This window comes from Pinus tabuliformis, chromosome 5_1, assembly GCF_031772625.1.
Source record: "Pinus tabuliformis cultivar Carrire ecotype Pingquan chromosome 5_1, CPIR1, whole genome shotgun sequence".
In the NCBI taxonomy this organism is placed as follows: domain Eukaryota; kingdom Viridiplantae; phylum Streptophyta; class Pinopsida; order Pinales; family Pinaceae; genus Pinus; species Pinus tabuliformis.
The window spans coordinates 209,435,134-209,448,603 of record NC_142305.1 but is presented as its reverse complement, the minus strand read 5'-3'; positions in this window follow the sequence as shown (position 1 = coordinate 209,448,603).

The following is a 13,470-nucleotide window of genomic DNA, read 5'->3' as shown; positions in this document are numbered from 1 at the left end:
ACATAAATTATTTTTTCAACATTAATCAAATATACCTTTAAACATCTTACCATGTAAGCTGCATCCTTGAATTTGTTTTCCCCTTGAAGCTTGACAATAACATTGCCAATTGTGTGTCTGAATGAAATGTCACAAATCTCCATAATGGTGATGACGTCACTTCCTTAAATCCCGCCACCACTTTATTAAAAGCTTGATAAGTATAAGGGTCAATATCATAGCAAATGTTTGGAATATTGAAACCATGGGGAATATCTGCAATAACTAGGGCATAATCCATTTTTGGTACGAGTTTCGCAATGTCTTCACAGTCACCTTGTATTACTTGATATTGAATAGTGTCTAGCCCATTCCAAATGAAATGATTAAGAGTTGGATCAAGTTCAACATTCTTAATACGTTGCTTTCTCAGTCTTTCAATCTTTATTTTTTCAATAAAAGTCTTGAAACTGTCTGGTGCTCCATTATCTTCTTTCTTCATCTTTTACCAAACAAACAAATGTATGTGTAAGTTTTAAATTAAAAATAGTACACAGATGATTAAAACTGAATGTATAAATCAAGTTACATTTTTAAATGCAAGATAAAAAGATTTCAATGTTGATGTAGAACTTGAATCTGGATAGTTGCGTACAACATCATCCCAACTATCTTCATTCAACAATTTAACCATTTGTTCCTGAATTTTCATATAAACTTTGTGACTGCATAGATAAAGTAAGAAAAAGTTAATATACTGATATGTATAACAAATACTACCAATAACAACATGTTTTAGTTAAAAGATAACTATAATCCTGGAAATAAGTAAAAATAATTCAGCAAACTTACTTTTGAAATTCTTCAGACATTTCTTCCAATGATAATTCCCCCGACTTCACACGAGATAATATTGTTTTGACAATTTTTTCATCTTTCACTCCTTGCATCGCCCTCCAAGGCGTGATGGTCATATCGTCTAGAAGTTGCTTCAGTTCAGGCGCTGATTTATTGTTGCTACATATCAATGGCTTAGACTTTCTGACCCTCTGGTTTTTAATGCGAATGTCTTCCCACATGCTAAAAATGTCATCAATCAAATTCCAAATATCTCCAGTTCTAAATGCCAATTGGAAAATGTTATCAACACCTCTGAATAAATCGCTAGATCTGTTGTCTTTTCCATTTTTTGAATTGCCTTTATCTTCAATTTGATAGCCTATTTCCATACAACATTCCTTTCGGAAATCTATAGTAATATTGATCTTATCCCCACCACATTTTTCTAGGAATTCACTATGAATAAATCTAACCTTTTGGATCAAAGTCATAGACATCCTATATTCATTATCTGAATTATGATCCCATGCCACTAACTTTGCTTCTGTTTCATTTAAACCAGCATAAATGATACATTTCATCGTTTCAAAACGTGGGTTATTAGGATATTCCTCCATCAATTGTCTTTGAGCTTCAACAGAATGGTTCCCCCCAAGCACATAATAATTGTATTCAAAACATTTTGACTTATCAAATGCTTCTTTGTTGGGAACTTGAAGTGGATCAACAAGAAGCACATAACTAACCACATGAGCATATGGATTGTACCTCATCAATGTCTTCAAGTTGTGAACATGCAGATGATGTGGCTTTCTGACTTGATATTGGCATTGTCCTTCACTTGCCTTATAGGTTTGTGTGACATTTAACTGAAATGTACGACCACCATCAACTAAGTTTCTCTTTGTCAAATTCTGTCGAATGGCATTTTGTTTTGTTTTGATAATGCCATCACCTAAATCAGCTCCTGGTGTAATGATTTCTCTGCTTTCTTTTGAAGTTTCACTAGGTTCTTGACTGCTGGTAATGACTACTTCAAGATCTTCAACTCTACTTTTTTTCGTCTTAACATTCTCAAGAGATCTATTCTTGGGCATTGTTACTTTTGGTCTTTTACGACCTTCCACAATTTCAATGTCATCTTCAGTAATGGCAACATATGCTTCATTGTCAATTTCAACTTCATCGTCCTCAAAAGTAACTTGTTTACCCTTGCTAGATTTATCCACCAGAGGCCTTTTTTTCTGATTCTTTGGATGTAGTTTTGTAGCATCATCAATTACTACATTTTCCATGTTTTGCATATCTTCTTCTGACACTGAGTAAAAATGGCTGACAACTTTCATGATATCATGCTCTATGTAATGAATTCCTCCCAACATAATTGAACAGCTTTCAACAAAATTCTGCCAAACAAAATATCATATGTTAATATAATAAAAGTTAAAAAATATAGCGAGACATTTTCAAAACGCAAAATAAAAATACAAATAACAATATTTACCGTGTTTTGTGTCATTTCATTTACGATTTGTTTACACAACTTTGTAGATACCTCTCTCCTGTCATATAATGAATATGATAGTCGGTATTTAATCCTTTCATGTGACTTGGCAACTTTTGTAAGTACGTAAACAACTTCAGTGTTTGGTACCGAACACATATCTATGACTTTTCCCATCACCTCCAAATTTTCATTATTATTGCGTGTATCAATGTATAGATATATATTCACAGTTGTGCTCTCTCTTTCTTTCACATACCAGGCTCTTGATGGAAATTTCACCTCTTTTGAACTTTTCCAATCTGAGATTAGCTTCTTATCACTTAAAGCAGTTGACATATTTGTAGGTATGAGCTCAGGTAGAGTTCGTTCACCAACGTTTTTTGAAGATACACCTTTAAGACTCCTTGCTCCAGAAAGATTCACAGAAATTTTCCTTGATGCCATTTTCCTAAAAAAAAAACACATAAATTAGTAAATAAAAAAACATATTAACTTAAATTAACAACAAAAATATACCATAAATTTTTTATTTGTATAATCAAAATTGCCCTCCCCCTCCCCCGACCCCCCCCCAGCCCACCCCTAGGCGCCCCGCCCCCCTCCCCCTCCGGCCCCCCGGGCCGCCCCCTCCCACCCCCCACCTCCACCCCCTTCCCCTCCCTCCCCCGGCCGAGCCGCCCCAACCCCCCCCCCCCGGGCCGCCCCACCCCCCTCCCCCTCCCTCCCCCGGCCGGGCCGGCCCCTCCACCCCCCGGCCCGCCGCCCGGGCCGCCCCACCCCCCTCCCCCTCCCTCCCCCGGCCGGGCCGGCCCCTCCACCCCCCGGCCCGCCGCCCGGGCCGCCCCACCCCCCGCACGGGCCGCCCCCGCCCACCTCCCCACGGCCACGGCCCCCCGCCCGGGCCGCCCCTCCCCCCTCCCCCTCCCCCTCCCTCCCCCACCCGGCCACCCCCGCCCGGGCCACCCCACCGCCCTCCCCCTCCCCTTCCCTTCCCCGCCTGGGCCGCCCCTCCCCCCCCTCCCTCCCCCCCCGCCCGGGCCGCCCCACCCGCCACCCCCTCCCCCTCCCCCTCCCTCTCCCTCCCCCACCCGACCACCCCCGCCCGGGCCGCCCCCTCCCCCCCGGCCCCCCCCGCCCGGCCTGCCCCACCCCCCTCCCCCCCCCCCTCCCTCCCCCGCCCGGCCACCCCCGCCCGGGCCGCCCCCTCCCCCCCCGGCCCCCCCCCCCCCCCCCCGCCCCCCCCCCCCCCCCGCCCGGGCCGCCCCACCCCCCTCCCCCTCCCTCCCCCACCCGGCCACCCCGCCCGGGCGGCTCCACCCCTCCCGCGCCCCCTCCCCGGCCCCACCGCCCACCCCGCCCGCCCCTCCCCCTCCCCCCCCCCCTCCCCGGCCCCACCGCCCACCCCGCCCGCCCCCTCTGCCCGCACAGGGCCACCCCCGGGCCGCTCCACCCCTCGGGCGGGGCGGGCGGCCCGGGGGTGGCGCTGCGCAGGCGCGCCGTCGCGCAGCGCCACCCCCGGGCCGCCTGCCCCTCGGGAGGGGCAGAGCGGCCCGGGGGTGGCGCTGCGCAGGCAGCGCACCCGCGCAGCGCCACCCCTGGGCCGCCCCGCCCCGCTCGAGGGGCGGAGCGCCGATTCCCGGAATCGACGCTCCGCCCCTCGGGTGGGGCGGGGTGGCCCGAGGGTGGCCCTGTGCGGGCGGAGGGGGCGGGCGGGGTGGGCGGCGGGGCCGGGGAGGGGGCGGGGAGGGGGAGGGGCGGGTGGGCTGGGCGGCGGGGCCGGGGAGGGGGCGCGGGAGGGGGAGGGGCGGGAGGGGTGGCGTGGCCTGGGCCGGGGTGGCCGGGCGGGGGAGGGAGGGGGAGGGGGGCGGGGCGGCCCGGGCGGGGGTGGCCGGGCGGGGGAGGGAGGGGGAGGGGGGCGGGGCGGCCCGGGCGGGGGGGGGAGGGGGCGGCCCGGGCGGGGGAGGGGGGCGGGGGGGGAGGAGGCGGCCCGGGCGGGGGTGGCCGGACGGGGGAGGGAGGGGGAGGGGCAGGCGGGTGGGGCGGCTCGGGCGGGGGGGGCGGGGGTGGCCGGGCGGGGGAGGGAGGGGAGGGGGAGGGGGGTGGGGCGGCCTGGGGGGGGGTGGCCGGGCGGGGGAGGGAGGGGGAGGGGGAGGCGGGTGGGGCGGCCCGGGCAGGGGGGGGCCGGGGGCGGCCCGGGTGGGGGTGGCCGGGCTGGGGAGGGAGGGGGAGGGGGATGGGGCGGCCCGGGCGGGGGAGGGCCGGGGGGGGATGGAGGGGGAGGGGGAGGGGGGTGGGGCGGCCCGGCCGTGGGTGGGGGCTGGGGCGGCCCGGTGGGCCGGGGCGGGGGTGGGCGCCGGGTGGGCCGTGCGCCAGGTGGAGGATGGGTGGGCAGGGGTGCCGGGGAGGGGCGGGGGGCGGGCGGGGTTGGGCCGTGCGCCGGGTGGGGGCGGGGGTGCCGAGGAGGGGGAGGGGCGGGCGGGGTTGGGTCGTGCGCCGGGTGGAGGCGGGGTAGGCGGGGGTGCCGGGGAGGGAGGAGGGGCGGGTGGGATGGGCAGGGGGGCCGGGTGCCGGGTGGGCCCGGGGTGGGATGTGGGATGGGCAGGGGGGCCGGGGTGGGTGCGGGTGCCGGGTGGGCCCGGGGTGGGGTGGGGTTGGAAAATTTTTTAATTTAAAAAAAAATATGGGGGGGGGAGGGAGTTAGGGGGGCAGGGGTTGGAGAAGGGGGGAGGTGTGGCGGGCGGGGTGGGGTAAATAGCAAGATTAGGCTAGACAGTTACCGATTCACCATGTGGTATAAAAAAAAAAAAAATTGGCTTGGAAAATTTTTTAATTTAAAAAAAAAATATTTTTCATTAAAGTAATTTAATATGAAAATTTTGAAAAAATAATTGTACTTACCTTTCATTTGCGACAATTCTTCGTTGTATATATTGTTGATAGCAATATCGCTGCTCCACAAATTCACGAGTCTTTCAAGTGACTTCAGAAAACCTAGATGTGAGGCGAGTAATAGTGATAGCGAAATTTATTATATAAGTGAAATTACGAAGATGTTTTTCCATACGATTAATGTGGGATAGTTTGTTTTACATTATTATAGAGAGAATATTGTAGAGTTGTTTTACAACGGATTGAATGTGGGATTAATTTGTTTGAGAATATATTATAAAAATTAGAAAAAAATAATTGTTAAGTAAATATTATATACTTTAACTATTAGAATAATTAATGTACAAGTTGTGATTTACAATTTGAATTTTAGTGATTTATTTCATAAAAATAAATTAGTTTACGTTTTTCAATCAATTGTAGAATAAAATAATAAAGGTAAATAAATCTAACAAACTTTTGGAGGGAAATATTTTCGCGAAAATTTTTGGAGGGAATAACTTTGGAGGGAATATTTCATTCTTTAAGCTATATAATATTCTTAGGAGACTCCATTTGTATCATTCAACATTTTCTATTTGAAAGTGATGGATTGCTCTGATGGTGAAGTTTCGGTTTATACACCATCAACATCTTCATCGCGTAACAACTCTATTCATATTGATGAATATAGCGGGAATTCTTCCACTATGAATAGAAAGTCAATTCTTCCACTTAGCCCCGATTCTAAAGACTACGAGAGCAACACTGATGAAAGAGGGGATGGAGAATTTCAAATTAATAAAGAGTCACAGATTCCACTTAGTCCAAATTCTAAGGACTATGAAAGCAGCGGTGATGAGGAGCATGATGGTGAAGTTCAAAAGAATGGGGTGTCACAATGTCCACTTAGTCCTAATTCTGAGGACTATGAGAGTAGCAGTTTTGAAGAATGTGATGGTGAAGTTCAAAAGAATGGAGGGTCACGATGTCCACTTAGTCCTAATTCTGAAGACTATGAGAGCAGCAGTTTTGACGTGCATGATGGCAAATTTCAAAATAATGGAGTGTCAAAGTGTCCACTTAGTCCTAATTCTAAGGACTATGAGAGCAGCAGTGATGATGAATGTGATAATGAATTTCAAAAAAATGGAGTGTCAAAGTGTCCACTTAGTCCTAATTCTAAGAACTATGAGAGCAGCAGTGATGAAGAGCATGATGATGAATTTCAAAAGTATGGAGTGTCACAGTGTCCAGTTAGTCCTGATTCTAAGGACTATGAGAGCAGCGGTGATGAAGCGCGGGATGATGATTTTCAAAAGATTGGAGTATCACAATGTCCTCTTAGTCCTAATTCTAAGGACTATGAGAGCAGCGGTGATGAAGCGCGGGATGATGATTTTCAAAAGATTGGAGTATCACAATGTCCTCTTAGTCCTGATTCTAAGGACTATGAGAGCAGCGGTGATGAAGCGCGGGATGATGATTTTCAAAAGATTGGAGTATCACAATGTCCTCTTAGTCCTGATTCTAAGGACTATGAGAGCAGCGGTGATGAAGCGCGGGATGATGATTTTCAAAAGATTGGAGTATCACAATGTCCTCTTAGTCCTAATTCTAAGGACTATGAGAGCAGCGGTGATGAAGCGCGGGACGATGATTTTCAAAAGATTGGAGTATCACAATGTCCTCTTAGTCCTAATTCTAAGGACTATGAGAGCAGTGGTGATGAAGCATGGGACGATGATTTTCAAAAGATTGGAGTATCACAATGTCCTCTTAGTCCTGATTCTAAGGACTATGAGAGCAGCGGTGATGAAGCGTGGGATGATGATTTTCAAAACATTGGAGTATCACAATGTCCTCTTAGTCCTGATTCTAAGGACTATGAGAGCAACAGTGATGAAGAACAGGATGATGCAGTTAGTCCTAATTCTAATCAGTATAAAGGTAGCAGTGACAAAGGATAGGATGTAGCATCTTCAATAAGTAAACAACCGTATTTTCAACATAGTCCTAATTCTATGGACTATGAGAGTAGCACTGACAATGTACATGAGGAAGAATATCCATTAAACATCGAGTCAGATTTTCCATTTAGTCTGAATTCTAAGGACTATGATAGTAGCACTGAAGAAGGGGAAGATGAAGGGTATCCTCTCAGTCAAAATTTGAAAATCAGAGAAGATCATAGTGTGGATAACGTTCCTCTTAATGATGATGAAAGTCCTTATAAAAATGATGATCCAATGATGGAGATGTTGCCAAGAAATATTGTATCGAGGAGTAGGAGCAGACCTTTTCGTATCGATGCAAGCTATTCTAGTTATATAAGGGGTAGAGCAGAATATCTGACGAGAAGAAGTTCTATCAGCGCTCTCATTTCAAGTGAATGTTGCCAAAAAAATTGCTTGAAACGTATGGATTTCACATTTGCATTAGAAAGCAGGAAGAGATATTTGTCAATGAATAAAAGCATGCAAAACTCATATTTAGTTGGCTGCATGCAATCTACATTGTCAGGTTATGATTATCATATTAGGAATTTTTTATTGTGTAGAAAAGCTTTCAAAATGTTTCATTCAATTGGGAATTTTCGTCTCTCGAGAATTCAAGAAAATTTGGAAAAGGATCCCACATTTTATTCAGAAGTACGTTATAAAAGACAGTTTGGGCCATTATCAAATACTGCAATGTCATGGATGAAAGATTTCTTTTCAAAGCATGGAGAGTGTATGAAAAATAGAGAGACAATACATATTCCAGATAATTTTTCAAGACGAGAAATCTACAACTTATACAAAGAATATGCAGAAAGTGCTGAGGGACAGGGCCACTTTATTACATATCAATATTTTGTGAAGATATGGAAGAAAGAATTCAATAATGTTCGTATTCCTAAGAAGACAAGGATGGGGATTTGCAGTACATGTGCTTCTCTTAAATCAAAAAGGGACAAATGTGAAGGCTCAGAAAGAGGTAAGTGTTCATAACTTTTACTTTTAAAATTGTATAGTCATCAACTATGAAAACATATTTCTTAATGAATTTCTTTTATGTTGTGTAGATTTAATTGTCAAAGAACTTCAGGAGCATCGCGAACAACAAACAAATGAAAGGAAGAAGTTGTACAAGCATCGAAAGAAGTGTTATGATAATCCAAATAAATATTTGGGTTTGATAATTGATGGTATGGACCAGAAGAAAACACTTTTACCACATTTTGTTCGCACACCCAAAAATCTACAAGAGGAAAATTTTATTCAGTTTCACTTGGTCGGTTGTATGGTCTTCAATGGGAAAATGTTGCCAAGGGTGTACTTCACAGCTCCAAATATTCATAATGATGCAAATTTGACCATAACCATAATTCATGATGTGATTTCTCATTGGTCTGGTAATCTTCCTGAAGTTTTGTATCTACAATTGGACAACACTTGCCGTGAAAACAAAAATCAGATTGTTTTTGGGTATCTGAACATGCTTGTTGAATTGAGAATTTTTCAAAAGGTAAAGGTTGGTTTCCTTCTTGTTGGGCACACTCATGACCATATTGATCAGATGTTCAGTCGTTTTTCAGTCACATTGAGGAGGAAGGAAGTTGGGAGCTTGCCATCACTAATTGAATGTATTAAGAAATCATACATGCCAGAGCCTGCTTTTGAAGTGTTGGAAGAAACTGTTGACATGCGAAGGTTTATTCTGGGATCATATGGTGAGGGAAATGCATTGAACAACTTAATGACATTAGCTTCCAACATCAATTTCGTATCAAAAAAATTGATGGGAAAACACTAATATGGGGCAAGAAGTATTCAACTACTACAGAGTGGGCACCGTCATCAGGATTGCAATTTTTGAAGTTCATTCCAGATCATCCAATATTTGCATCAAAAATATTGTCATTACAATCAGTTGGTGAAGTTCAGAATGCATGTAGACAGAACAGGGCTATAAATTATTCTGATTGCCTGGAAGAAATTAAAAAATGTATTAGATATACATATGAGTACTTTGACATTGCTGATTCAGTTTGGTGGGAGTCGTTTTTCAATAATCAAAGTGATCTCATTTCGACAACAATAAATGAATATATACCTTTGAAAAATCCATTTATTTGGCCACAAAATGTGTCGAATGAACATGAGGAAGTAAACATTGTTGAACAACAACAATCTCAAGGTATTATTAATTCTTCACAGGCAGAGGAAAGAGAGATGTATATAGGTTCCAGAAGATCTCGTGCACAACGTGAAGCCATGGAAGACCTTTATAGGGGTTCAGTACAGGATATTAAGGAGGGTTGCATGATTGCAGTGCTAGCAGATGGAGATCCCAATGGCTATCCATTTTGGGTTGCTAAAGTTTTAAAGGTCTTTACAGAAAATGAGGATGTTACAGGTGTTGAAGTACATTGGTATGCCACAAATACACACCCATTCAATGGTGTGTATAAGCCAGAGATGGTAGTTGACAAAAAAAATGGTGGAAAAAGAAAAAGAAAGGGTACAAATATAAATCGCCGCCGCACAGACATATTACAATTGAAGGATGTTGACATACTTGTTTATGACTTCAATTTAACAAAGAGAGGAACTCTTCGCTTCAAGACGACAGAGATTCTGAAAAGGTTGTTACCAGAAGGAACAGTGTTGACATGGGACTCTGCTGAAACCAGTCGTAGATCTAGAAGACTTTTGAAACCTGGAATCTTGGGCATGCATGTGGACTCAGATGGGGCACTAGTTAATGAAAGAGAAGAAGATGGAACATCTTCGTCAGCATCCAGTCACTCATCTGAAGATGTGAATTCTGATGGTGTGCAAGAAAATATGAGTGATTTTGAATAATTGTTTAAGACAGTTTATATAACTGATGTATGCATCGTATCTTCAAATAAAATTAATGTTTTCCATATTTTGTTAAATGAGAAGTTATGAAGCATTTTTATGTTGTTGGATTATGTCTTAAGTATGATAAATTTTATTGTTTAAATATCTACAATGCAATATCAAATTAGAGATATAATGTCTCTTTTATTCAGTGTACAAATAAAGACTTTTGAATTCATTCAGTGATATAATTTGTTCATAATGTCATGTTTTTTTAGTTTTGTGGTTGAAAACATGTTAAATTTATACTTAGGAAAGAAAAATGATATTCTACCAGAAACATTAATGTGTTTTTCCTTAAAATTTAACTTTGTTTGAGACATAAAAAATTGGTTTTATTAGCATTGTTTAAAAAGTATGAAAATTGACCCTAAAAAAAAAAATCATTATTCCAGTATCAACACTTTCGTTCTGAAGCTATATTTTGCAGGAAAATTTCGTAGAAAATTTCGTAGTCACTGCCATTTTTAAAACAACCACAAAATTGACACCTAAAAAAAAAAACATCGTTCCAGTATACACACTTTTCGTTTTGAGCACTGTTTTTGTGGTTTTTTTGGGGTTTTTGGGCCAGAGTTCCCGTTTTGAGTTTATAGTTCCCGTTTCAAAGTTTACATTGTTATATGAGGAACAATGTGAGAATGAACATGAAGAGAAGATGGTGTTAAGACAATATGAGAACCTAATGCATCAGAATACACTAGGAGTAGTATAAATCCTGTTATTTGTTCCTCTATTGTCATTTTCAAACTCACATAAATATGTTAACAACATTTTTTTTTCTTCCAATTCTTCCAAGCATTTTTAATGCATTCATTTTGCTATACAGGTAAGGACTAGTTGTCACCTTCATTATGTATTTCAAGTTCTTTCTGTATCAAGTTATATTGCTTTCTAAAGGGATTTTTTGTTTTCAATTCCTTTGTCATTTCTAAAAATGACATATTATTAGCCATTTCACTGCTACGGTTTGTTCCTCTATGTTATAAATACATTGTGATTTCTAATGTGCCTATGACTGCGACTTGCAAATGTAACTCTACGTTAATAGAGGCTTATATGCTTCAATTACATTTGAATTCATGTTGAGTGATTTGCAACCTAGAAGTTCTTATGTATAAATTATATTTCATTACTTGCCAACCTTGTACCTCGGGCTTCCTTGTTTGAAAAGTCCAATTCTCTATATTTCTCATCGTTAGTCAATAAATATTTTGGTTGAAAGACCTTTTCTCATAGATGAAACCATTTTAAACATTTGAAACATGTAATGTTGGAAAGTTCCAGTGTAACAACAGATGATGAGGGTGTGAGAATCAATACGCATGAATCAATTCCTACATATAAATGGAGTACAAGATGGTTGAGTATTGGACAGTATTTCTTGAATCTTCTCTCTCGGAAGCTCTACCTTCTATCTCTCCTTTTTTGCTACAAGTACATATGAAAAATAGGTGTTTACAATGAAATTACTAGGTTGTTGAACTAATTATGAGTGCACATTAGTTATATTAATATAATAAAATCATGTTATTGATATTCTAAATGAAGAGCCTTTGGGCTCAAGTTCCTACATCATCTTTCCTTATCGCAAAAGAGTTTTTTTAGCCCAAGATATGTGCTTGTTGTCAATCTCAGTATGGACAAATTGTACTAATTTCGTCTTAAAATGCACTTAATGTGCCTTGCCTTTGAGGCTCCTCTTTGCCTCATGAAAATTGGACGAAGCTTAATGGTTAGCAATGTACCTTTGTTAATCTAAGGCATTTTTGGAGTAAGTGTTTTGTTGATTTAGAATTTATCTTTATTTGATTTTTTTGTTGAAATTTTAGCATAGCCATTCTTCAGTGCTTGAGAACTCATACTTGGTTTCATTGTTAGCTTCCCCAACAAATTAATCAACTGGACTAAGACAAAATTAATGCCCACCCTAAGGTTGGCACAAAAATTGCTTTGGGTGTAGTGTAGGGTCCAACATTTCTTCATGGAGGGGTTGACATACCATTGATTTATAGGGATTTTAAAGTCCAATATTCTGTTTGATTCCATTTGTATCGACAACTTCAAATTTTGAGATGTCTTAGTAGTGCACTTTGTATTCTCTTTGAGTCTTTACTAAAAGGTATGTCCTTGGTGTAGGAATACAATGCCAAGTTGTCGGACTTAGGACTAGGAAAAGATGAACCCGTGGCAGATGACACCCATGTTTCATTTAAGTATGGTTTGACCTTCAGTTGATTCTGGCTTTTAAAACATTGCTTTAGGGCATGCTTTGTTTCAACCTTAAACAAATGCATGATAGAGTTAGTCCTTATTTTTTGGCCTTTTGTGAATTTCCTGATTATCATATATAGAATTTTGTTTCCCAATTCTACTCATTTAGAGCGTTATGCCTAGGTTTTCGGAGAGGCTTCCTCAAAGTTTATGGGTGCACTTTCAAACTGCCTCCTAGTATGTAAGTGATAAGATCACACTATTGGGATTTTCCAAGCAAGCTACACAACTATTGGATGAGAGGCAAAGCTCACTCGTACATCCATAAGACAATAATAGAAATATAACTTCCACAACAAACATAATCTATACAATAGCCATGCGAATAAGTGTCTTCCTACCACAATATCCACACTCACTATACTTTTCTTCAAGTCTCATTCAAGCTAAAGACGTGTTGCCCACACTCTCCCTGGTTTAAAATAAACATCTCCTTAAAACTAATAATTAAAAAATCTCTCATCCTTAATTAATTAATATATATATATATATATATATATATATAACACACTAACCACAAAATCATGTGGAATGAAAATTCAATTTAAGTCCTAATAACAATGTTCCACTCACAAATATATAAACATATTTATCCTCATACTAAATAATTTAAAGACGAACAGGCTCCTATCAACCGGCCCAAACCACTTGTTGACAATAATACTGAGAGGGGGGGTGAATCAGTATTATCTAATTCTTTTAACAAATCTTCCTTATTTGTTCTTTGAATTATTTTTGCATGTCAGTACCATAAAATAATGAGCATGAACAAAGAAAACAGATAGTCACACCAAAGAACACAAGATGTAAGGTGGAAACCCAATGTGGGTGAAAACCACCTGCTGCAATATGTCTCTATCTTCTTTCAAATTAGAAACTTCTTTTACAATGGTTTTGTACTGGTGCAGTCCTTTACCAGTACGCAGGCTGCAACCTGCAGAGAGCTACAACTCTCTCTCTCTCTCGTTTTCCAGTCTCACCTGGAAGGGAGCTACAACCCCCTACTTCTTTTCATAAAGCATCAAATGATCATCAAGTACATAAAAGTTACAGTCCACTACAGTTATCAGATCAGCAATAACAGAACTAACCCAGAACACCTTATCAACA